Here is a 26767-nt window from a genome sequence, read left to right as displayed (position 1 = left end):
TATTGTCAGGTAATTGGTAAGAGTGCTGTGGGAGGGGAGAGGGCAAGGGGGGGGGGGGGCTGTGTTAAGGAGTTTATGGAAAATAATGCATTCTGGGAATTGTAGTGCTGAGCAATTGATCACACAGGATGTAGTGTTTCTGACATGGTAAAAAACAGATGGACAAAACAAATGTTTTTTTTTTTTTTTTTTTTTTTTTTCAGAACCGCTGAAGACAGGTAAGCAAATGCTATATGCTCCTGCAGTATTTTTTATATTTTTTTTCTACCCTATAAAAGTGACTATGATTGCAGTGATATGGAAGGCAAGTCCCTACAATGAAAATTAACAGTCATAAAACTACTGTTTGCAGTCACAAAGTGCAGTATATAGAATCTTCAAAGTGTTTCTATAAGGCGTAGCTCAACATTGCTCTTCCCACCTCCTGTTTGTAAGAGCTGATGGAGAGACCTATTATAAGAAAACAGGCTGAAGCTGCATCACATTGGAACACATAGAGACTCTGTGGTAGGGAACAGAATTTTTATAAGACTGTAAGTAAAAGTATCATGGGAAATGTAAGCTGTATTAGGAGAGATATATCAGAGGGAAAGAAGAAATCAAGATGTCTGACAACCCCAAAATAAATATGTACATGGTACACTAAGAGCATCTTAATATTCATTTATTCTGCACCAAATAGCCCAAAAAATCCAGAGTGCTTCTTTAAAACACTGAGGCCTAGTAGAAATTGCAGCTTCACTAACCATAGTAATCACTAACTATATTTGTGGCATCAGAACCTACTGTGCTGCATAACAGATACTATATCCGCTGCCCTGACACAATCACGTAATATTAATATAACTTAAACATATAGGAGGAAATTTATCATAAAAAATGCACAATTAGTGCAAACCCTGCATACACAATTTGCACAAAAAATAGCGAATTCAGAGAGGGAGGCGCTTCCAGCACCTACTTTAAAAAAATTGGTGAGTTACCGTATATACTCGAGTATAAGCCGAGTTTTTCAGCATGATTTTTCCTGCTGAAAACACCCCCCTCAGCTTATACTCGAGTGAACTCTCCACCCGCAGTGGTCTTCAACCTTCGGACCTCCAGAGGTTTCAAAACTACAACTCCCAGCAAGCCCGGGCAGCCATCGGCTGTCCGGGCTTTCTTGGAGTTGTAGTTTTGAAACCTCCGGAGGTCCGCAGGTTGAAGACCACTGCGGCCTTCGACATCATCCAGCCCCCTCTCACCCCCCTTTAGTTCTGTACAGTACTCACCTCCGCTCGGCGCTGGTCCGGTGCTGCAGGGATGTCCGGTGAGTAGGTCGTCCGGTGGGATAGTGGTTCCGGGCTGCTATCTTCACTGGGGAGGCCTCTTCTAAGCGCTTCGGGCCCGGCCCCAGAATAGTCACGTTGCCTTGACAACGAAGCAGAGGTACGTTCATTGCCAACGTACTTATGCGTCATTGTCAAGGCAACGCCTCTATTCCGGGCCGGAAGTGCGGAGAAGAGGCGTCCCCAGTGAAGATAGCAGCCCGGAACCACTATCCCACCGGACGACCTACTCACCGGACAGCCCTGCAGCACCGGACCAGTGCCGAGCGGAGGTGAGTACTGTACAGAATTAAAGGGGGGTGAGAGGGGGCTGGATGATGTCGAAGGCCGCAGTGGTCTTCAACCTGCGGACCTCCGGAGGTTTCAAAACTACAACTCCCAGCAAGCCCGGACAGCCGATGGCTGCCCGGGCTTGCTGGGAGTTGTAGTTTTGAAACCTCTGGAGGTCCACAGGTTGAAGACCACTGAGGGCGGATGATGAGAAGAGGATGATGAAGGGGGGGGTGGGATGATGAAGGGGGGTGGGGATGATGACAAGGGGATGATGAAGGGGGGTGTGTGTGGGATGATTACAAGGGGATGATGAAGGGGGGTGGGGATGATGACAAGGGGATGATGAAGGGGGGATGTGTGGGATGATGACAAGGGGATGATGACAGGTGATGATGATGAGGGTCTGGATGATGACAGGCGGTGATGATGATGAGGATGTTAATGACGGGTCTGGATGATGACAGGGGGGGATGATGTATTTTCCACCCTAGGCTTATACTCGAGTCAATAACTTTTCCTTGGATTTTGGGTTGAAATTAGGGGTCTCGGCTTATACTCGGGTCGGCTTATACTCGAGTATATACGGTAACATAAAATGAGCAGGGTCTCATACATCTGGGGCTTATTTAAAACTGGCAAGGGTTTACTTAAGAAGGCGTATAAAATGCTGGCCATCTAAGAGAAGAGTTGGATATTTTGGTTTTGAATTGCCAAATCTTGTTGCCACATTCTGTTCTTGGGAAGATAAGTTATTGCAAAGGAGTCTAGCAGCAGCTTCCTGCCTATTCCAAATACATAGGTAACATATGTGCAGTATGTGTGTGGGGGATCATAAGAGATGGCCAGTTTAAATGGGTATTTCGGTGGAAAACAATTTTTTTCATATCAACTGGCTCCAGAAAGTTAAACAGATTTGTAAATGACATCTATTTAAAATTCTTGAAGGGGTACTCCGGTGGAAAAAAAAAAAAAATTCAAATCAACTGGTGCAAGAAAGTTAATAAAGTTTGTAAATAACTTCTATTAAAAAATCTTAACCCTACTGCTTATCAGCTGCTGTATACTACAGATATACTACAGAGGAATTTGTGAAGTTCTTTCCAGCCTGACCACAGTGCTCTCTACTGACACCTCTGTCCATGTCAGGAACTGTCTAGAGCAGGATAGTTTTTCTATTGGGATATGATTCTAATCTGGACAGTTCCTGAAACAGTCAGAGGTGTCAGCAGAGAGCACTGTGGTCAGACAGAAAAGAAATTCACAAATTTCTCTGTAGTATACAGCAGCTAATAAGTACTGGAAGGATTAAGATGTTTTAATAGAAGTCATTTACAAATCTGTTTAACTTTCAGACACCAGTTGATTTGAAAACATTTGTTTTCTATTTGTTTCCACCGGAGTTCCCCTTTAATCCTTCTAGTACTTATCAGCTGCTGCATGCTCCAGAGTAAGTTGAGTTTTTCTTTTCTGTCTGACCACAGTGCTCTCTGCTGACACCTCTATCCATGTCAGGAACTGTCCAGAGTAGGAGCAAATTTCTATAGCAAACCTCTCCTGCTCTGGACAGTTCCTGATATGGACAGAGGTGTCAGCAAAGAGCACTGTGGTCAGACAGAAAAGAACCACTAAACTTCCTCTGTAGTATACAGCAGCTGATAAGTACTGGAAGGATCAAGATGTTTTAATAGAAGTAATTTACAAATCTGTTTAATTTTCTGGTACAGTTGATTTGAAAAAAAAAAAAAAATATATATATATATATATATATATATATATATATATATAATAATAATAATATATATATATATATATATATATATATTTATTTTTTCACCAGAGTACCTCTTTTAGTATAGTGTCTTTATTTTATTTTGCTTTTTTTTTTTTTTTTTTGTTAGTTATCACAAGAATTGTGGTGTTTGCTTTGAATTATCTAAATATCTGCAGCGGGGAACATTTGTAGAATGTTTCCCTCATCTCTTTTGTGTTCATATGATCCATATGACATTGAAATGTGCCTGTACAATTGTGTCTCACCAAGTTTGGCTCCAGACCAGACATCTCTTGTTATCTCACTAATAAGCTTCTATTTTGTCAGTATTTATCAGATTACTTCTAAAAAATGGCTTATGATCAAATGCAAATGACGAATTTAAAAGATAATGAGAAAGACTAGACATGAAATATTGGAATACTTGACATCCGTTATTAGATTAGAAAATTAGGCTGCCGCCGTAAGCCCCAAGCGTGGGCAATGGGTTTTAATATGAAATAAAAGTATTTAACAAAGATAAGATTGATATCAGTATATTAAATTCTATGAGAAGATATATGAAACGTTATATATATGTATTCGTGTGTGAACCAGAGATGATTGTTCATTCCCCTTATCCCAGCAGCTCTCATTCATGTTAGTCTTTTCTTGGAATCAGTAGGTGTCCTGGAGCTGTGGAGTGAAGGGAGGACTAGATATGTCTCATGTCAGGCATCAGTGCTTTGTCTTTATTGATAGCACTTTATCGCCTATATTCGCACTGCATGGGTTAGATGTGATAAAAGACAGATACCCCCTACTGATTACATTGTAAATCTGTATATAAATGTGTAATATATGATGACTTGTTGAATGCAATCTGTTAGATAAAGTAATTAAAATGAGCAAAAATAACATACTGGACTCCTTACCTATCAGCAATCCCAATTTTAGTGGGAAATCTCATTATTTAAGTTACAAAAGGTATGTTTTTTTATGCAAAAGAGGCGAAAAGGTGTCCATTTTTTGGGTATAAATGATTTTCTAAAGTCAAATGTAAATATAACACTGCCTGAACAGTTATATTGTGGAAACTGAAGACTGGCAGACAGGTGGTAAAGGAAAAATGTAATACTAAAAGCTTTTCTTTCTTCTTTTTTTTTCAACACCTCAAGGAATTTCTGCTCTTGGGGTTTTTTTTTTTTGCGTTTTTTTGCATTTTATTGATGCCCTGCATCCATAAAGTGTTTTGGACAGGTTTGCAGAAGATGATTATCTGCTAAAATGTTTAAAATTGCTGCAGCTTGTAACTGCCATTAGGGGGAGCAATTGAGTTTACTGTATACAGGTGTTTTATTGAGTTCACTGTATTAGGATTGAAGTTGTAAACTATTTAGATACTTTTTTTTACCTTCAGGAGGTAGGATGGCTCGACTATCTATATGTTTATTCTATAGCCCTCGCTATAACTAAACATATTTAAATATAAAAGGGTATCTCTCCTACAGAAGTAGCCACTGCCAGCTATACCATTACTCTATATCTCCCCAGAAAATGTCATGGTGCCAGCTACAGTACACTATTGAGCAGTGAGATGTACAATGTATGCCTCTCTGCCCAGGTCCACAGTATAAGCAGGTAATTCATATAACCTTTCTGCTTACACTCAGTTAAGTGGTCACATAGATTTACTGAGCCAGGCGCAAAGTGTGAGGACCTGTGAATCTAGTAAGCCAGTAGTGCCTAAAGGTTCTGTGGCTTAAGGTGCCATACACTTTCAATAACTGAAAGTTTGCTCAGCAGACAGTTATCTCTCCCGACATCCCAATATATTGGCACAGCAAAATGGTCTTGTTTCTTGTATTGGGAGTAGAGGGGTAAGCTGCAGCCAGTCTTATCTCTCTCAGAACAATAGGGTTGGATGGTAGAAATCTGACCCTTCTTTCCACCGACATCATCTCTGGGTGTAGGAGGCCACCATACATCTTAAACAATCGGCCAAACCTGTCTAAAGTGCTGACTTTAGCCAAAAGTGTATGGACACCTTTACTGTAGAGTATAGGAGCAGGGACTCCATTTCTTTGACAGGAGTCCCTGCCCCATAAGTCGATTATATGGTACTTTATGCGGACAGTGTAGGGCACCACATAAACTGCTATATACAGTAAATGACTGGCAATGTGTACACATCAAAGATCATCCACACATTCTATGCAAACTACATAGATCATAACCACAAGACACCAAGTGGGTGTGCGGGCTACAGTGCAGTTATGAGCTGCAGCCCCAGGGTGTTGGACTATATGTTTGGCAGTAGCAACATCTGTATGAGCAGTCACTAGTGTGAGCTGGGTTCTAACATATATGTGGCATAGGGATAGTCTAACATATATGCGGCATAGGGATACTGGCAGAAAGGTGTGCTGAGGTGTACTCGGAATCATTCACTGTAGTGGACCATAGCAAGCGATCACAGCTTGGGCTTTTATATCACAAATTGCTCTGGTAACATGAAAACTGAGCTGTGATTGGTTGCTATGGGCAAATCTGACGGTTTTTGTCTCAGACAAGTTTGATAAATCTGGATCATTGTCCCATAGTCTTGTATTTAATACATCAGGCTACCTATAGTGATTCCACATTAAAATATGCATCTACATCCATGGTGATAATAGATTGTGATCATTGGCCCAACAGCACGGTTAGGCTCCCATTATAAAAGTGGGTTTTGAAGGAGCATTAATAGAAATTCTGTTTTTAATCACAGATATACTGCAAAACCTGTCATGTCCATTCTAATTTTATGTCTACATTTCCAAATAATATAATAGTAAAAGCTAAAGCAAAATCTGTATGCCAGGCAATGCATTAGTGATCACCTGATGTGAATACATGTCCCATCACGAATCTGCTTCATTTTAGTAGAATTTCAGTAGAATAACAGCATTTTTCACTTGAAATTACAACAGTATGTTATGAGAAAATAGACATAACTTAAAGAGATATAGATATTTAACACAGTAGACTCTGAAATACTGGAAACTTGTACACAAATGAGTAAAATTTCAGCCGTTTTGAAAAGCTTTAACTTTTCTACTTTCCGCACTCTTAGTAAAAATTGTTGTTTGACTGAATATGCTAATGTAACAGGATACATTACTAATGTAGATCTTTGAAATCCATAAAAACGTCCAAACTACATTACATTAAAGCACTGAAGCCATTATCATCAAGTGTCTCTTAGCTTTAAACCTCTGTAGAATACTTCATTTCCTACCAAAGGAAAAGATGATGTTGTGTTTGTTGTTTTTACTAGTTTTAGATGTTTGCCAGAAGTGAAGAGGTTCTATCTAGTCTGCCAAGAGGAGAGAAGAAAGCAAGTGCAAGAGATTTATGTGATTATTCCATTTAGCTGTCTGTATCAATGGCATGGACTGCTATTCTATTCTGTTCTATTCTATCTGTCTGTCTGTCTGTCTATTCATTATCTATCTATCTTTTATCTATCTATCTATCTATCTATCTTTTATCTATCTCATATCTATCAAGTAATAGCAGAGGAGCAGCACATCCAAAAAAAAGCACTTAAGGTGGTACAAGCAACCCAATGGGCCCCGGGCACAGGTCCAAGATCCAGACAAAAAGCAAAACGGCTGCAGCACTCAGGATGGGTGAAGACTAAAGTTGGTAGCTTTATTCCATAACGTAATACAGATGCAACGTTTCGGCTGCCGTGCAGCCTTTTTCAAGCATGCATAGTGACTAACAACAGTGATATACTGTATATAGGACAGCCCATACAATTAAATGAAAATACAGTGTAATAAGCAATTAACATACAATATCAAATTCATACAATAAAGTGCTCACATATTAAAGTGCATAGCATCAGATTCAATACAAGTTGCCATAGTAGTAGGGTGTACAGTGTTGCAGTGTAAGTAAAACCCAGATTAAAAACACAGAAAATGCTCGATTACATCCATAAAGAATATTAATAGTCATAGGGGGCAAAGGTTATTGTAGAACACCCACCAGAGACATACTATAAAAGATGGAGCCACCATGCTAAACCAGAGTTTGGATAATGGTGCCTGCACCGCAACGCAGTGCACAGATAGGTGTCAGCCAATAGAGATTGTGTATGTCGGTCACATGTACCGCCGCAAATCGGATTATGGGTGCATGCATTCTAAGGTGTGCAGTGTAAGTGATCAGGTGCGCTGCAGCGATCCCAGTGATGGGCACGGTGAGGTTCTCTACCATCAGCCATATTGCCACCTTGTAAAGAAAAAAAAGGAGATATTAATAAACGGTTAGTCACCATATACATAATTCATGGAAGACATAAAAAGGATCATACTCAGGCATTGTAAATTTGTGGGGTCACTTTAAAATCTACAGTCAGTCTTTTAGGACGAAGGGACCAAAGATCAAATATCCACTTCAGTTCTCTCCGTTTGAGGATGCTAACTCAATCTCCCTCTCTTTTAAGTGGAGCTATATAGTCAATGAGGACAAATTTTAGATCTTTCTTTTGATGTTTGAGTATTGGATGGATCATACGGCGCTTACGTATTGTATATCGGTGGTGATTGAATCTGGTTTTAAAATCCCATGTGGCCTCCCCTACATAGAGGAGACCACATGGGCAAACCAATACATAAACAACATAATCAGAGATACATGTGAGATAATGTTTAAGATGATATATCTTGCCTGTTTTTGGGAAGTAAAGGGGGAACCCTTAATCATATGGCTACAGTTTATGCATTGCCGACATGGGAAGGAACCCTTGTTCATCACTGTAAAATACAGTTGGGAGCTTGTTTTTAGTTACACGTCCGTTACACATTTTTTCATCATTCCAGTATATTACAGAGTTCGAGCTTGAAAATGGCGATGGGAGGTCGCAAAAATGTTGTTCTGTGCTATACTGGAATGATGTAATACATGTTCACCCTTTTTTGCACTAAATCCATGTGCTGCTGGTATCTAGCATATCAATAGATAGATAGATAGATATATAGTGTGATAAAGTGGCAAGGAAAGGGTGCATTTCCTTGACTCACTCTGGAGAATCCTTCACCTAGGGCCTAAGTAATCAGGCAGCAGAGAGGGGAGGTCTTCAAAAGGAAGAGATTCAGTGTGATCTGGGCTCTCCCGAGGAAACAGCAGGTCGCTGTTAGGGGGAGACACGGGCCCTGTTGTGGGAAGCACCCAGCCCAATCTGTGAGTGGCCCAAGTGACGTTGTGAACTGTGAGTAAGCAGGTTGCAGGTCTCATATGTTTTACCGGGCGAGGCTAGCTCACCAGTTAGTAGACAGGGCATGCTGAAAGTTGTAGTCAGTGATCAGACGGTCTAGGATTTTATTTTTTTCCTGTGCTATGTTTTGTTTTTGCCTGCAACCTGTATAAATAAAGCTGGCGAGGTGCCAGACTTGGATCCTGAACTGTTGTATGCCGAGTTATTGCAAGGAAACGTGTCCCGTGGCAGTGACCAGGACGATCCCAGAGCTATCCCCAAGGACGGTTCCATACAATAGATAGATAGCCTCCAGCTGTTGTAAAACAAGAACTGCCAGCATCTATCTATGTATCTGCTATCTGTCAGTGCGTTCTATCTATCTGTCTATGTATGAAGCTTACAGGCATATGATTTATGCCTTGATTTGCCCCATCCTCCATGGCTGGGAGCTGATTTGGATGATGATGATAATAGTCAGTTTTGCGTTATTTAATGGCTCTACAAGGAGTGGGAGGGCTTCCAGTAAACTATGGCAACCAGCTTGAGATGATAAGATTTTTTCCCTGTTAAGTGGGTGGCTAATTCTGAGACAAATCCACTGTCAATAAAGACTGCAAGAAACTGGCAGATGCTGGGATGCTGGCGTGAGGTGATAAACATATTGTTGTGCCGCTTGCTTACTTATGTGACTGATCTCATCTTTTACTAGGTCAAGGTAAGCTTTCCTAAATTATTATTTCTTTACTTCTCATTACAGTGAATCCTCTGTGATGGTCTTCTCAAAGAAGTGATCTTTTAGAGAGTTTTTACTGTATTTATAAAGCGCTATCATGTTCACCAGCGCACATTAGATTTGCTGACATTAGCTTCTATCCCTAGAGATCTTTGGCTCGGTACGCACACACATATATACACATATATACACATATATATATATATATATATATATATATATATGCCATAGACTGGATCAACAGACTGGATCAACTCCATGCAATTAATTGCCTTATTGGTTCCAACTAAGAAGCCACAATGCAAGTGACGTAATAAGGCACAATGCTGACCACTTCATGTCGATCAATTCATTCAATGGCAGCAACCACAAACCATTTTTTATGTTTCATTACCTTCACCAATTTTGGGTAGTCTGTTAAAGTATATAAAGTATTGATGATAATAATCCTATATTTAGATAGCGCACACACATTCCGCAGCGCTGTACACTCAAATTGATAGATCGTTGCAACCCCATGGTGCTAGATTATTTGGCTGTTGTATATGTAAATGCATTGACACCTACTACAGCTATGAAGTTAGAGGAAATTAATATCAGTATTACAACAGAAATTGTGCTAGTACATATTTAAATCTGGAAACTGGATCTGCTATTGTTATCTTAATTTGTTACTTTGTAACAAAAGGTGTAAAGTGCTTAGTTTAAAACTTAGTTAAAATGTATTACGAAGTGCGCCATCTATTTTTACCTTCTAGGGCAGTGGTCTTCAACCTGCGGACCTCCAGATGTTGCAAAACTACAACTCCCAGCATGCCCGGACGCTGTCCGGGCATGCTGGGAGTTGTAGTTTTGCAACATCTTGAGGTCCGCAGGTTGGAGACCACTGTTCTAGGGTTTGTTCACTTGTGGGTATTTTGTGCTGCAGATTCGCTGTAGTAAATTTTGCTATCCACACAAGTTAATGGGCAGCAAAATCTGCAGCAGCAAATCTAGCAGCAGAAAATACACACAAGTGAACGTACCTTTAGGGTTTGTTCACACACACAGGATCCTGTGCAGATGTGATGCCCAGGATTTGTAACTGCAGATTAGAAGCTGTGCTCAGTCATTTAGTTTACATTGAGATCCTGGTCAGAGCAGAAATCTGCTGCTACAAGCAGACACACTGCACTGCGCAGATGCACAGTATACTCGCACACAGCGCGCGTGCTCCCCCTGCTGCCTGAGCTACATTGAAATCTGCAGCAGAAAATCTGCAGCTTCAAATACGGCACAGGAAATATGCACAGGAGACCGATATGTGTGAATAGACCTTTGGGGTGTGTAGTTTTCCTACATATCTGCTGCAGATTTTGCTGTCCATTGACTTTAATGGGCAGCAAAATAAGCTTAAAGGGGTACTTCAGTGGAAAACTTTTTTTTTTTTTTAAATCAACTGGTGCCAGAAAGTTAAACAGATTTGTAAATTACTTCTATTAAAAAATATGAATCCTTCCAGTACATATTAGCTACTGAATACTACATAGGAAATTATTTTCGTTTTTGAACACAGTGCTCTCTGCTGAATCATGAGCACAGTGTTCTCTGCTGACATCTCTGTCCATTTTAGGAACTGACCAGAGCAGCATATGTTTGCTATGGGGATTTTCTCATCCTTTGGACAGTTCTTAAAATGGACAGATGTCAGCAGAGAGCACTGTGCTCGGGATGTCAGCAGAGAGCTCTGTGTTCCAAAAAGAAAATAATCGCATCGCTGCCGCTCCCCTTACTAGCGAGATGCCACCTACTAAAGATGCTCAGTTTTTCCAAGTTACTATACCCTATGCAGATGATCCCGCTGCTTCTTAAAAGGACAGATATCTTGTCCCTGCAATCGGCTTTTACTAGGTTCATTTGGGCTAATAAAAGGCCTAGAATAGCCCTGGCAAAGTTGATGTTGCCTAAGTAGAGGGGGGGGGGGGAGTTGGATTTCCGGATGTGAGACACTATAATATTTCTTGTATTTATAGACATTGCATTGACTGGCTTAGAGGGGATTCTGCTTTCTCAAACATTTCCTTGGAGACTGCTATGGTGCGACCATGGTCATTGGCTGGAATTTTGCATGCTAAATTACATACCCTCCCGGTCTATGTTAAGAAGAGTGTCCTCATCAGGGACATGTTGGTGGCTTGGAAGCTGGGCAGAGATCTTATGGGACTGCCCTTCTCCCTCTCCAAACATATGCCTTTGTGGTCGCATCCAGAGTTTCCCCAAGGTAATGAAAACAGCTTGTTTGCCCACTGGAGGTCTGCTGGGATTAGCACAGTCGGCCACCTTCTTCACCCTACGGAACGTAGATATTTTTCTTTCCCTGAGATGAGAGAACGATATGGGTTGTGACAAGGTCAACACCTATCTTACAGACAAGTCATGGGGTTTCTAACACCGTGTTTAAGAGACTTTTCTAGAGAGGGATTGACGATGTCCTTTGATAGTATGGTGTCCTCTTCCTCGCCCTATCATTCCCTATCTGGTTTATACCGACATCTTACCTGGAGAGGCTTACCTGGAGAGGTCTCTGCTTCCCTTTTTAAATATTGGGAAAACAAACTGGGAATCTCTGACTTGTCCGAAGCTATCTTGGAGGGGTGGGGTAGGGTGAGGAAAGCTGTCACTAATGAGGGGTGGAGGGAGACCCAATTCAAGATACTTCACCACACGACATATGGTTTTGCCCTTCCTAGAACTCCTGACAGACTGGATAGACTGACGGCTTGCCCCAACTGTGACGCTCCACTCACTGACTTGCTACACGGACTACTCCTCTGCCCTAAGTCTAGGGACTTTTGGATGTGTCTCTTTCAGCTCCTCTACTAAACTGCACATTTCTTTACCGATTACTCCTTCTCTGATTATCCTCCATGTTGCTCCTCACAATGTCTCCCTTACTTTACTACATCACACGATCATACTAGTAGCCAAGAGATTTCTCCTGTCTCATTGGTTAACGGCTCATATGCCATCACCACAGGATGTGATCACACAAGTCAAACGTTATCTTTCTTTAGATAGACTTGAGATTCTACGTACCAAAGAGAAATCGGCCAAATCATTTTTTTTTTTAAATGGAAGATGTTCATGTTGGCCTTCTATGCTGATGAGGAATTGACGCCACTGATTCAACCTTTCGCTCACACCACCTGGTATCTTACCAGGTCTATAGTGGGTTCTCTAGGTAGGCTCCAGTTGCCTGACATTCCGGGTTTACATTGATCTTATAGTTATTCTGCTGATGAGCTGCTGCGGGGGGATCTCAACCTCTGGATGTTATATGTTGTGATTTAATACTGATGTTTTCTCTTTATGACTTAGTGGAGGTGTTTTGCCTCATTGGGCTTTGTGGGAGGGGGTGGGGGGTGGGGATAAAATGGCTTGTGGGAGGGGGTGGGACGGGGATGGATTTTGTTAAAATACGGGAATGTACTGCATATATCTTTGAATGCTACTGTTTTGGTGTTGTTCCCGATATACACTCCGAGTATGCAGGGTATGCCCTGTTTTGCATTGTTGTAAAATTGTAAAACAAAATAAACACATGTTTGAAAAAAAATACACATGTGTGAATGTACCCCACGTATTTCATGTGCAGGATTTAATGCTGCAGATTTGAATCTGAGTTCATTCATTTAGTTTACATTGAACTCTGCAGCATAACATTTTCAGCTTCAAATACTGACCATCAAATGTGCACAGGATACTGTACATATGAAAACACCCTTAAACTGAATGAAAGATTTATTATAGATATATTCGATTAGGGATGAGATCTAAAATATCTAAAATAATACTTCATTCAGTGTTTAGATTGTGAGCCTAAAAGGACAGGGACTGATTTGATGACAACCTCTGTATATAGTGCTGCAGAATCAATGCATTCTGCAGCACTATACAGAAAAATAAACAATATACAAATAAATAAATAAATAAATAAACATAACAAGTCAAATGGAATGAAGAAGACACTGCTTGCTTTCAATTGTAGTAACATGACATCTCTAACATTTGCTTTAGAAAATGACACTTATTGTGCAATACTCCCATTATGTCAGACAAACTTATTGCAACCTTTTTTTTTTCCAGTAGCCTAAGGAAAGACATTTAACGCTTGCTGACTGTTTCCTATTGATTGAATTATGACATCCTGTAGTCTACTGTAAAACTACCTACTGTAGCTCTGATGCCTGGGAAACTATTTACGCATGGATAATAACTTAACAATAAAGTTTTTATTTAGTTTTTATTTTTAACATTATGTTCATGTTGCTACAACGCTTCTTAAATAAATGGAATAATCTATATATATATATATATATATATATATATATATATATATATATATATGCAGCATTCCAATATTCAGGGGAAAAATGTGTGCAATATTTTATTCAACCAGAAAAGCTTATGATGTTCACGCTGAGCTTAGTGAAGTTATTCTCAAGCTTGAGAATGATCCCTATTAGCTGAGCTGAAACATTGCATACATATAATGCTGGTGTTTTGCAGAGTACAAAATAGTTTTTTTTGTTCATCAATTAATTGATTCATTGATTTCTTCATCTTTTCTGCATAGTCGGAAAAGTATTACTTTTGAATATTAATATAAATTAATATTCTCCATATGAGAATATTGCTCTATAGTGAATAAAGCATGGGTATCATATTGAGATCACTGGTAACCCTGAGAATTAATAAATTGGAGAGGAGGCGATAACAATTTAGTGTTGGTTAGTTATTATTATTATTTTTTTGTAGAGAAATCCTTGCAGAACGAATACCTATCACATTGATGGAAACAGGAGAACTGAGGAGAGAGAGAGAGAACACAAAGCATTTGTTGACCAATTAGCTTGACATGTTGACTCCTGAACCAGTGGGCAGCCATTGATGTTGTGCTTAGGGGGCTGCAGGGGGCTATTATTTGTCCCAAATGACTAAACACAAACAAACGCTTCCATTCCAAGCTCAAGCTCTTTCAACAAGGACTCTCATCATCTGTTTAATAAGGAGTCATTCCTTATGTAAAAGTTTTTTTTATATTGATGTACAATATGATCAGAAATAAATGATTACTTTGTTTCTGATACAGTGTCACTTTAGTCAGTTGGCTGTGTCTGAATTTGCAGCTTAAAAATTAGTTAAACTTGTATATGTCAATGTAAGAAGCATGCAGGCATATGATTTATATATGTAAAATGTATGTCAAATATTCTTATATTTTTACACCAATGTAATGTTTTAGCACTAAGCCTTTCTCAAGCATATATACCAAAAGCTTGTAACTCAAAAGTTACATTAGAAAGTCTCAACTTCATTTTTGGTTACTGTACCAGTGGCGGATCCAGAGTCTAATCTCGGGAGGGGAACCATGAAGCTAAACATGCATGGGGGAATGTCAGCACGGAAAATTTCAGCACTTGGAATAGTGGCTGGGAGGGCCCTTGGGGTGGGGGGTGGTGGGGGGTTCAATTGCCCTGCTATATCCCAACCCCCCGCCCGCCCCCGGCTCAACCACTGTACTGTACATATATTGGACCGTGTCTGGTCATGCGTCTACATTGCACATTTTTTTATTTTTTCCGTTATATTTTTTGCGGCTGTGCTGCTACTAACAATTGTTGCTGAAATTACAGATTACTCTCATCCACATGAAATGAGACAAGCTGTACTGTGAGATAAAGCCCAGAGACATAAGTGATGTGATAAATTAAAAAAAAAACGAAAAACTTTTTCTCTGATCCTCAGCAACCAGTAAAGGTAAACTGAACAACGTACATTATCTTCATGCAATGGCTCCTGACAAGGGTTGGAGAATATTAGAAATATAGAAGATTGTCAGAAGAAAAACACCATCTGGTCCATCTAATCTGCCTTTATATTATTTTATTTTATTTTTGTATCATAAGATATATAATATAAGATATATATATATATATATATATATATATATATATATATATATATATATATATATAAAAGCATCTATTACTCTTTCAGTAAAATAATATTTTCTCATGTTGCTCCTGATTTTTCCCCCAACTAATCCCTGACACATATTTATAGGTTTTGATTATGCTCCCCATTTCCCATCCATGAACCCACTCTATTTCATCAATTTTTTTTTGTGGGCCTCCAGAACTAAACACAATATTCCAAATGTGGTCTCACTAGAGCTTTATATAGCAGTATCACAATCTCCCTTCATCTACTGGTTATACCTCTAGATATGGAGCCAAGCATTCAGATTTCTTTGCCCACAATGCTGCTGTTGAGTAATTTAGAGAAATCACAAAGGCTGGGGTCACATATGTTCGGCATCCTGCATAGCTAAACTCAGCCTAGATCTCGACGCAACTGATGCCACAACTAATGACAATGTGCATCAGTTGTCATCAGTTGTGTGGCATCTGGCATCCATTATTTCTGGATGCCGGACAGGGAAACTCAACAAGCTGCATTCCCCTGTCTGGTTCCTTCCGGCGAGTCCAACCATCCAGCGTCAAAATTAAGATGCCAAATGATTGTGAATTGTCAAATTCAAAAGAATAGGATCAGTTCTAGCATCAGTTTCCCTCTGGTGCACGCCGGAGGGAAACTATGCTAGATGCAGGACATATTTGAATGCAGCCTTATCCTTTTCTTCTGAAGTCTTTGCTAACAAAGAGCTGTCAATACAATACTCCCTGCAATACTCCTTTCTCTCTAAGTGCAATATTTTTACATTTGGATATACTAAACTGCAGTTTCCATTGTTTTGACCACTTATCAGAAAAGCTATATTATCCATATTACTGACACCTCCAGGAATATCAGCCGTATTGCACACTTTTGTGTCATCAGCAAATAGAAAAACTTTACTTACTAAACCTTCTCCTATGTCACTTGCACACATATTAAACAGAACAGGACCCAGAATATACCACTTGTTACCAGTCTCCCCTCAGAACTATTATCAACAACATTCTGGTATTTATCCTTATAGGGGTACTCCGCCCCTAGACATCTTATCCCCTATCCAAAGGATCATGGCCATGCCCCCTCAATGCAAGTCTATGGGAGGGGTTGTGGCGGCCGTCACGCCCTCTCCCATAGATTTGCATTGAGGGGCCCTGGCTGTTACGTCACGAGCAGGGCGTGACCGTGACGTCACAAGCCTCCACCCTGCATTGCCAGTCATCCGGCACATGCATCGGATGTCTGGGGTGCCACAGCCAAGATTGCAGGGATCCGCAGCAGCGGGACCCCCGTGATCAGACATCTTATCCCCTATCTAGGCATGAGCTAATCGAATCTAACGAATCCGAATTCATTACGAATTTCAGGAAAAATTTGTTTTGCAACAAATCCGAATATCGCTGCAATTTGATTGCATGAATCGCTTCACTATACTCCATTTAGTACAGTCCAGGCTCCAGGGCATCTAAAATGGCGGATCCACATGTGAGGACATGGGGCAAGGCCAGCCAATGCTACACCCTTGTTTTTGTAGACTAGTACAGTTTTAAGCAGAGCGTATTGTCCACCACTCAAAATGTAACCTGTGCGTACATTGGTGGTGTACTTATTTTTTTTCCTGTAAAACTAATTTGGGCCTAGTTACTGTGAAAGTCCAGCCAAAGCTACCCACTTGTTTCTGTAGTCTTATACAGTTTGTAGAGAAGCGCATAGTCCTCCTCTCATAAGTTTAAACTGTACGTACATCTATGTGGTCTACATAATTTTTCCTGTAAAACTAATTTGGGCTCAGTTATTGTGAAAGGCCAGCCAAAGCTACACCCTTGTCTTTGTAGCCTTATACAGTTTTAAGCAGAGCATATTGTCCACCTCTCATAAGTGTAACCTGTGCGTACATAGGTGGCGTATGTTTTTTTTTCCTGTAAAACTAATTTGGGCCTACTTACTGTGAAAGGCCAGCCAAAGCTACACCCTTGTTTTTGTGGCCTAACACAGTTTTAAGCGGAGCATATTGTCCACCTATCAAAATGTAACCTGTGCGTACACCTACGTGGTGTACATTATTTTTCCTGAAAACTAATTTGGGCCTAGTTACTGTGAAAGGCCAGCCAAAGCTACACACTTGTTTTGTAGTCTAATACAGTTTTAAGCATAGTGGAGCATATCTCATAAGTGTAACATATACGCACTCAGCTGGTGTATAAGTATGTCAGGCAAAAAAGTTCCAGGACGTGCACAGAGGAGTGGCAGAGGCCTAAATTCATCAGGCGCAGGCAGAGGTTGCAGCAGAGTAGGGGTGTGTGGCAGCAGGAGTCCCATCGAGTGATCTGAGCTCCCGGTGTCAGCTAGCAGTCATGTCTCGACCAGAAACCTAGCAGCCGTGATTGATTGGTTCACTCGGTAATCCACTTCATCCCAAGTGACATCTGACACACCCAGTCAAAAGTCAGAGGGTTGCTCTGACTCAACCCTCAGTTGGCATAGCCCTCATGCTGCTGCTGCTACCTCCAGGCTGTCATTGTGCTGCCATATGGTCTCCTCATGCTGCGGGCACATTAAATTAAACTTTATCTTAATCTATTTTAAATCTTCAATTTAAATTTTACAAAATATCTTTAATCTTTTCAATTGTGAGGCGCCATGGTCTCGTCAGGCTGTTGCCACCTCCAGACTGGGTCATTCTGCCACTATATGGTCTCCTCTTGCTGCCACCAATTCCAGGTTGTGTCATTCTGCCACATTATGGTCTCCTCATGCTGCTGCCACCTCCAGGCTGTGTCATTGTGCCACCATATGGCCTACTCATGCTGTTGGCACATTAAATTAAACTTTTGAAATTGTAATCTATATAAAATCTTCAATTTAAATAAAAAAAAAATATCTTTAATCTTTTCAATTGGGAAGCCCTATGGTCTCGTCGGGCTGCTGCCAACTCTAGGCTCTGTCATTGTGCCGCCATGTGACTCATTGTTAAATTGGGTTTTGTGGTCATACAGTATTAGTTCAAAGTAAACACTTCGGGCACCCGGGACATTAACCCCTTAAGGACCAAGGACGTACCTGTACCTGCTCCCGTGATATAACGCGGGGTTACACGGTAACCCCGCATCATATCATGGCGGGCCCGGCGTCATAGTGAAGCCGGGACCTGCTGCTAATAGCGTGCAGCGCCGATCACGGCGCTGCACGCTATTAACCCTTTAGCCGCGCTCAGAGCTGAGCCGCGCGGCTAAAAGCGAAAGTGAGACCATGTCGGTTAACTCAGTGGGCTGTTCGGGATAGGCACGGCGAAATCTCGGCATCCCGAACAGCTTACAGGACAGCAGGAGGGCCCCTACCTGCCTCCTCGCTGTCCGATCGCCGAATGACTGCTCAGTGCCTGAGATCCAGGCATGAGCAGTCATGCGGCAGAATCATCGATCACTGGTTTCCTATGAGAAACCAGTGATCAATGATAAAGATCAGTGTGTGCAGTGTTATAGGTCCCTATGGGAGCTATAACACTGCAAAAAAAAAGTGAAAAAAAAAAAGTGAATGAATATCATTTAACCCCCTCCCCTATTAAAAGTTTGAATCACCCCCCTTTTCCCATAAAAAAAACCACAGAGTAAATAAAAATAAAAATAAACATATATGGTATCACCGAGTGCGGAAATGTCCGAATTATAAAAATATATCGTTAATTAAACCGCTCGGTCAATGGCGTGAGCGCAAAAAAATTCCAAAGTCCAAAATAGTGCATTTTTGGTCACTTATTATATCATTTAATCAATAAGTCCTATCAATGCAAAAATGGTACCGTTAAAAACTTCAGATCACGGCGCAAAAAATGAGCCCTCATACCGCCCCATACACGGAAAAATAAAAAAAGTTATAGGGGTCAGAAAAAAAGACAATTTTAAACATATTCATTTTCCTGCATGTAGTTATGATTTTTCCCAGAAGTACAACAAAATCAAACCTATATAAGTAGGGTATCATTTTAATCGTATGGACCTACAGAATAAAGATAAGGTGTCATTTTTACCGAAAAATATACTACGTAGAAACGGAAGCCCCCAAAAGTTACAAAACTGCGGGGGTTTTTTTCAATTTTGTTGCACAATGATTTTTTTTTTCCGTTTCACTGTAGATTTTTGGGCAAAATGACTGACGTCATTACAAAGTAGAATTGGTGGCGCAAAAAATAGGCAATCATATGGATTTTTAGGTGCAAAATTGAGAGTTATGATTTTTTAAAGGCAAGGAGCAAAAAAACGAAAATGCAAAAACGGAAAAAAAAACCCGGTCCTTAAGGGGTTAAACTTGTGAATCTAATCAAAATCTTCAATTTAAATTTTTAAGAATCTCTTCTATATTTTCAATTGTGAGACCCTATGGTCGTTGTCATATCTTACCTGTGAAATTACCACAAGAATCCAATGAAACAGGTTGGAGCAATAACAATGAACCATAACTGATTAAATGAAACTTTTGCAGTTCCACACAGAGTAAGACAGTTGGGGGGGGGGAGGTCGGGGGTGCTGAGAGGCAGGGGCTGGAACAGGTGGTAGCTTGCCTCGCGGCAGACCGCCAGCTCAGTGCTCACCAGAATGGGTCCTCAAAAAAAAAGGATTTAAAAAAAATTAAAATAAATTCAAATTAAATTAAATAAAAATTACATTCTAAAATGTATTTAATCTCTTAAATTTTGACACCATATGGTCTCCCTGCTACCACATCCAGTTACTCTGCAGCAGTGATTCTAATAGCGATGCCTGTAATCTGCATGTCATACTGAATAACAGTATTATTTCACTAACACAGCACACTCCCTATGCGTGTTACGACAAGGCAAAGTTCTACACCCCTATTGAGGCTCTTTGTAGCCCAGAAAATTTTTAGAGCAATTTGCCGCAAATAAATTCAGACCGAACCAATTTTTGTTTCTGAAAATTCAACGAATCGGCCGAATCGAAGTTTTCAAAAACTCATCTCTACTCCTATCCTTTGAATAGGGGATAAGATATCTAGAGGCAGAGTATCCCTTTAAGCCAACTGCAGATCCACTGAACTGTGCAGGGGTTAAGTCAAATCCTCAATAATTTATCACTACTTTATATAGCACATATCAAAGGCCTTTTGTGACATAGTTTAAGAAATCAAAAAAACATTTTTTTTTTTTTTTTTTTAAAGAAGAGATTCCATTATTTTTGCTATAACATATCAAGCTAACTGGCCGGTAGTTACTAGGTTCTTTTCTACTACTCTTTTTGTGGATTGTTACAACATTGGCCATTCTCAAATCATCAGGAAAACAGGAGAATCCACTGATAGAAGGGAGTGGGTTATACAGATTTGTCAGGGGGTGCAGCAATTACAGTTCAGACTTCTTTAAGAACTCAGTGGACCCAGTGCCTTATTTAACTTCAAACAGGCAAGTTCCCCAGACACATCAGTCTCTGACAACACTGGAGTTGAATTCTAACATACTGGAAGCAATGCAATGTCCCACCATATTGAAATAGTGAAATCCACCTTCTGAAAATACTGAGCAGATGGTCAGCGACTGCCTTGTCCCCATCAATAAAGAGATTTTTTCCATTGTTAATTTTTCTAATGCTACAGTTTTTCTTCTTTCTGTCAATAGTATATCTGAAGGTTAACAGATATCCTTCTTCTTTTAAGGCTTTGCAGCATTTGCATCTGTTTTGGCATCTTCAGCATCTGTTTTGGCATCTTCTGTCTAATTTTATACACTGTTCCGTCAGCTACACTTCCGGTCTCATTATACCTCCTATTTCTTTTAGTATAGTTCTTACCTCTCTAGTAAACCATAGCAGTTTCTTCTTCCTATTACTTTTGCTAATTTCTGGTATATATTGTCTTTGCTCTGGGCAAAGTTCTCCTGGGAAACCTTGAGTTCTGGCATTCATGCAGATGTTTCTTTAACATGCACCACCTACCTAAACAGTGCTTTAGACCAAACTCATCCCTTCATGGTACTGGCATTGGTTTCAGAAATGGTTTAAAGAACATAATAAAGAATGTAAGGTGTTGACTTGACTTATAAATCCCTCAGGTCTCATCCATGGAATGTGCTGGAACAGCAAGTACAATTCACAGAGGAACCACCTTGCAATTTATAGGACTGAAATCATCTGCTACTAACATCTTGTGTCTCTATGGTCCATGTCCCTATGTTTTTTATTTATTTTATGCCTGGACAATAATTAAGATATATATATTCTTGGACCTTCTCTGCATCTTGATTATATTTAGGGGTATATCAATAACCTCATTGATGGTATCTCCCTGGTGGGAACATTCATGTGTACATCCAAAGGGATTTTGAAAAGATTACAAAATACTGTTTTCCATGGAAGCACCACGTATGTTAGCTATTCCTTTCATAGTGTGAGAAAGTGAATTAGTATCTTATTTCACAAGGGGATTTACTCTACTTTTTGGACTTTTCCAAAGCTTAACAGCACCTTTTAAGAAATGCTAGATTGAAGCGATGCAAATGCTTTATCCTAACAGCGTAATCCAACTGGAAGCAATCATTGTACCTGGCTCTGGGTATAGGTCAGAATCCCATTAAATCTTTAACACCGTGGTTCACACATATCCACAGTTGGGTGCACAGTTATGAGATACAGTATCCAGTATTCATCCTTTTTCTCCCTAGCCGAGTCAGGGCTATTATATCTGAAAGACATGCCTGTGGCATTTTACAGCCTTTTGGAATTGTGACTGCCTCCAGATGTAAGGGTGGAATTTTGTCTAGGGAAAGATTGTGCTATTTCTTTACCTCCTCATAAAAATATGTTCAAAGCCAACATGTTGCACCCAGACTACTGAATGATACAAACAGAAAGAGTTTATATGCTATCTGTGATAGAGAGGATTTTCTGTAAAGGAAATAAAAAGTTTAAGGGGATTTAGCTTCAGGAAGTTTGAGCAGAAATTAGAGCAACTGGATCAGTAAAAATGAATTATGACTATAAGAAATATATTCTCACTGCCTGCTGTTAGTTTATGTTATGTTTAGAGCCTAGTTTTTATATCTCTAGCAAAAAGTGAGGGTTAAAGGGGTTCTCCACTGCCCTGCCTGCCGGAGCTCCGCTCGCAGCGTCCGGAAGTTTATTACTCCGAACGCTGTGTGCGGGCTTCCGTGTTCAAGGCTGCCCCCTCGTGACGTCACGCCCGCCCCCTCGTGACGTCACGCCCGCGGGCGTGATGTCACGAGGGGGCGGCCTCGAGCACGGAAGCCCGCACACAGCGTTCGGAGTAATAAACTTCCGGACGCTGCGAGCGGAGCTCCGGAAGGCAGGGCAGTGGAGAACCGCTTTAAAAATGATCTGCTGTAAAGTATGTAATGTGACATAACCACTAGCATTCTCGGTTCCTAATGATAACTATAATATAGTATTAAAGGGGTACTCCGGTGCTTACACATCTTATCCCCTATCCAAAGGATAGGGGATAAGATGCCTGATAGCTATCACGCCCCCTCCCGTAGGCTTGCATTGAGGGGCGGAGCGTGACATCACACAGGGGCGGAGGCGTGACGTCACACGTCACTGACCCTGCGGTCGACGGTAATCAGTCCCGGAGCGAATGCTCTCCGGGGACTGATTACAAATGGGGTGCCGCGTGCATGATCACGGGCGTCCCTAGCGGCGGTATTCCCGCGATCTTTTGGATAGGGGATAAGATGTGTAAGCACCAGAGTACCCCTTTAAAATATAAAATGATGCAATTGAATGAAATCCATAGGAATAGGGACACTTTTTCCCCAATATATCCCCATACATGTTGTGGCTTGTGTAAGCACTAACAACCAAAATTCAAGTCAAAGCATGAGTCCATGCCATGTAGCGAAACTCCACCATGCTCCACAATAGGTCCTTATACACAACAATGGGATCATACAACGCAATATATACAAATTACTGTTGTGTCATTTTTTACTCACGATACTACTTCATGTGTTGCACATTCGGATTCATATATTCCAATGTCATCCACAGATACGGTAGTCTTTGCATCATTAAGTGGGTTTTCACTTCTCGCTCCAGATGCAGCTAATCTGCCTTACTACTTGTTTCAGGGGGAAAATGCCTCATTACCCATCATGTTCTGTAAGGCAGCGCATTCCTGAAACGTGTGGAAGATCAGGGACGTCTGGAGCGTGAGGTGGAAATATACAAAGATTGCTGTATCTGTGGACTACATTACAATTAATGAAACTCAAAGTGCAATAAGTGTGCAAATGTGCATAAGTAACAAATCTGATACAACAGAAATCTGTAGATTTTGCATCATTTAATCCGTAGGCACTACCCTCACAACAAGTACTTTGGGGGAGATTTATCAAAACCTGTGTAGAGGAAAAGTTGACCAGTTGTCCATAGCAACCAATCAGATTGCTTCTTTCATTTTTCAGAGGCCTTTTCAAAATGAAAGAAACAATCTGATTGGTTGCTATGGGCAACTGGTCAACTTTTCCTCTAACTTTCTCCCTCTATAACTTTAGCAATTCCTGAAAAGAAAGAAAAAGATAAAAGAGTAAGGAACTGAAAACATTCTAAAGGTCACCGAAGGGTACAAATACCACCCATTTATTTTATAAACCTGTACCAACCCTTGGGCTAAAAGCTTTTTAAAATCAGTAGCTTGTCTAAGCTCACAATAGCAACCTGGAATAACAAATTGACTTTCAATGGAATGTTGCTACAATCTTACAATTTTTCTTAAGGACAGAAAAAAAGAAACCTGAAGATAAGAGTGCTAAGTCCCTATTTAATGTGTCTAATTATTCTGCATTTTGCAAAGATTCTTCCTACACAAAGATTACTTACATATAATAATATATAAGCCCATAATTGCCCTCATTTGTCCATACAACAGTCCAATTAGACTGACTGATTACTGAGAAACTTCCACATGTCTCAAGGAAGGTGTAAAGTATAACTCCTAACCAGGTTCAACTCCAAAGGATCTTCTAGTGTCTCCAATATTGTTCCAAAATGATTGTTTGTACCGATATTTATCATCAGAAAGGAACAGATTGTACTGTCCATTGCTGAGTTTACTGCCTGTTTGTGCAATGTAATAAAATAAGAGGCTGATCTCCAACTCATTTGTAAAACTAAAAGTAGGGTGGAACCACATGGTCAAGTTGCATACAGTTTTTTGTGGGAATCTACATGCAGATGTTGACTCCATCATTGTTATTTCTCCTGAACTCTGCTCGGTTAAGACACTATTCATGCCGACACAGACACAGCAAATTAAACTGATGAGCAAATGCCATATAAATTTATCTAAACTGCTTACAACTGAAGTATTAACCCTTAAGGACATTGGATGTAAATGCACGTCCTGGTGACCTGGTACTTAAAGGGATTCTCCGGTGCTTAGACATCTTATCCCCTATCCAAAGGATAGGGGATAAGATGCCTGATCGCGGGAGTCCCGCTGCTGGGGACCCCCGGGATCTTGCACACAGCACCCCGTTTGTAATCAGTCCCCGGACAGTGTTCGCTCCAGGTATGATTACTGTCGATCATGGGGCTGGCGGCGTGTGACGTCACGCCTCTGCCCCTGTGTGACCTCACGCTCCACCCCTAAATGCAAGTCTATGGGAGGGGGCGTGACAGCTATCACGTCCCCTCCCGTAGGCTTGCATTGAGGGGCGGAGCGTGACGTCACACGGGGGCAGAGGCATGTCGACATACGCCGTCGGCCCTGTGGTCGCCGGTAATCAGACCCGGAGCAAACACGCTCCGGGGACTGATTACAAATGGGGTGCCGCGTGCAAGATCCCGGGGGTCCCCAGCAGCGGGACTCCCGCGATCAGGCATCTTATCCCCTATCCTTTGGATAGGGGATAAGATGTCTAAGCACCAGAGTACCCCTTTAACGCACTAAAATGTACATTTATGTACATGAGGCTTTCATGATCATGACACCATGCCACGCCACCCTTCATTCATGTCTATATGATGGCTAATACACAGCTGCGGGGACCCCCCCAATCAGACATGTTATCCCCTATCCTTTCATTTTTTTCTTCCTTGCTTTTTAAGAGACATAACTCTTTTTCCATTCAAAGGGTCATATAAGGGCTTTTTTGTGCGTAACCAATTGTACTTTGTAATGACACATTTAATCTATGACCATAAAGCCCCAGCCTAGAGATCGCAGGGGGTCTCAGCGGCAGGACCCCCTGCGATAAGACATGATATCCCCTGTCCTTTGTATAGAGGATAACATGTCTAGGGGTGGAGTACCCCTTTAAGGTATTAAAAAACACAGGTAAGCAGCAGCATTTCAGAACAGTTGCTGCATATGGCCAACTACAACACAATTGCAATAAACACAACATCAATGCAACCTGATCGTGTGGTTTCACCCTATAGAAAATTCTCATCAACCAGAGAGTTGCCAGTGGATTTACTTTGTTTTTTGTTTAGTCATTATAATGCAAATGATTGCAACATATACAATAGTGCAACATTTTTGGACTGTTAAAGGGGTACAGCAGTGGAAAAAAAATTCAAATTCAAATCAACTGGTGGCAGAAAGTTAAACATATTTGTAAATTACTTCTATTTAAAAATCTTAATTCTTCCTTTACTTATCAGCTGCTGTATACTACAGAGGAAGTTGTATAGTTTTTCTCAGCCTGGCCACAGTGCTCTCTGCTGACACCTCTGTCCATGTCAGGAACTGTCCGGACTGGGGTTTGCTATGAGGATTTGCTTGCATTCTGAACAGTTTCTGACATGGACAGAGGTGTCAGCAGAGAGCACTGTGGTCAGATTGAAAAAAACTATACAACTTCCTGTGGAGCATACAGCAGCTGATAAGTACTGGAAGGATTAAGATTTTTAAATAAAAGTAATTTACAAATCTGTTTAACTTTATGCCAGTTTATTTTGAAAAATAATTTGGTTTGTTTTTTGGAGTCCTGTAGTTTCTATGTCTAGTACTGTCTTTGGCTCATCATATTAGAAGAATAAGTTCAGAGAACTGTAAAGCAGCAAAATCAAGACAGCAGGAAAATGTAAAAAAAAAAAATAAATAAATAATAAAAAAAAAAAAGCTAAATAATGTGAATAAAGTTGACTATAGCAAGTCAAGTTAATGAGATGTCTCTTCTCAGACCTTCCGCCAGGAAGACTTCTTGCTGGAAGTGCATTTGCATGAACACTGCGCACGTTTACTTCATTATACATAGGAAGAGTCATGTTTATAACACTAAAGCTTTTTCCTCCAATATATGGCACTAGAATGAGCTATAGGACCTTTAGTACTATACTGTAAAGATCATTTACAAAAGCTCCTGAATTACAAACACACCTTACTCGCCATGTCCCTCCACAAATTTACATACCTGCTATATGCTTAGTAATAATCTGCAACTAATGGTATTGACTTTTTTA

The 26767-nt window shown here is 40.5% G+C and overlaps 1 protein-coding gene across 2 annotated transcripts in view; it reads left to right on the top strand.

The window, feature by feature from the left end:
* Positions 1–26767, top strand: part of MID1 (midline 1) — a 465347-nt gene that overhangs the window by 104194 nt on the left and 334386 nt on the right. The window contains exon 1 of one of the 2 annotated variants that reach the window (XM_056558888.1): positions 9197–9317. The exons of the other annotated variant lie outside the window; for it this stretch is intronic. The gene's annotated coding sequence lies outside the window, so the exon portion shown is untranslated. Of the gene's footprint in view, positions 1–9196; positions 9318–26767 lie in introns of those variants that run through there. 2 annotated transcript variants of the gene reach the window in all.

The sequence above is a fragment of the Hyla sarda genome, chromosome 2 (genome assembly GCF_029499605.1).
Source record: "Hyla sarda isolate aHylSar1 chromosome 2, aHylSar1.hap1, whole genome shotgun sequence".
NCBI classification, from domain to species: domain Eukaryota; kingdom Metazoa; phylum Chordata; class Amphibia; order Anura; family Hylidae; genus Hyla; species Hyla sarda.
This window is presented reverse-complemented; position numbering and strand designations above follow the sequence as displayed.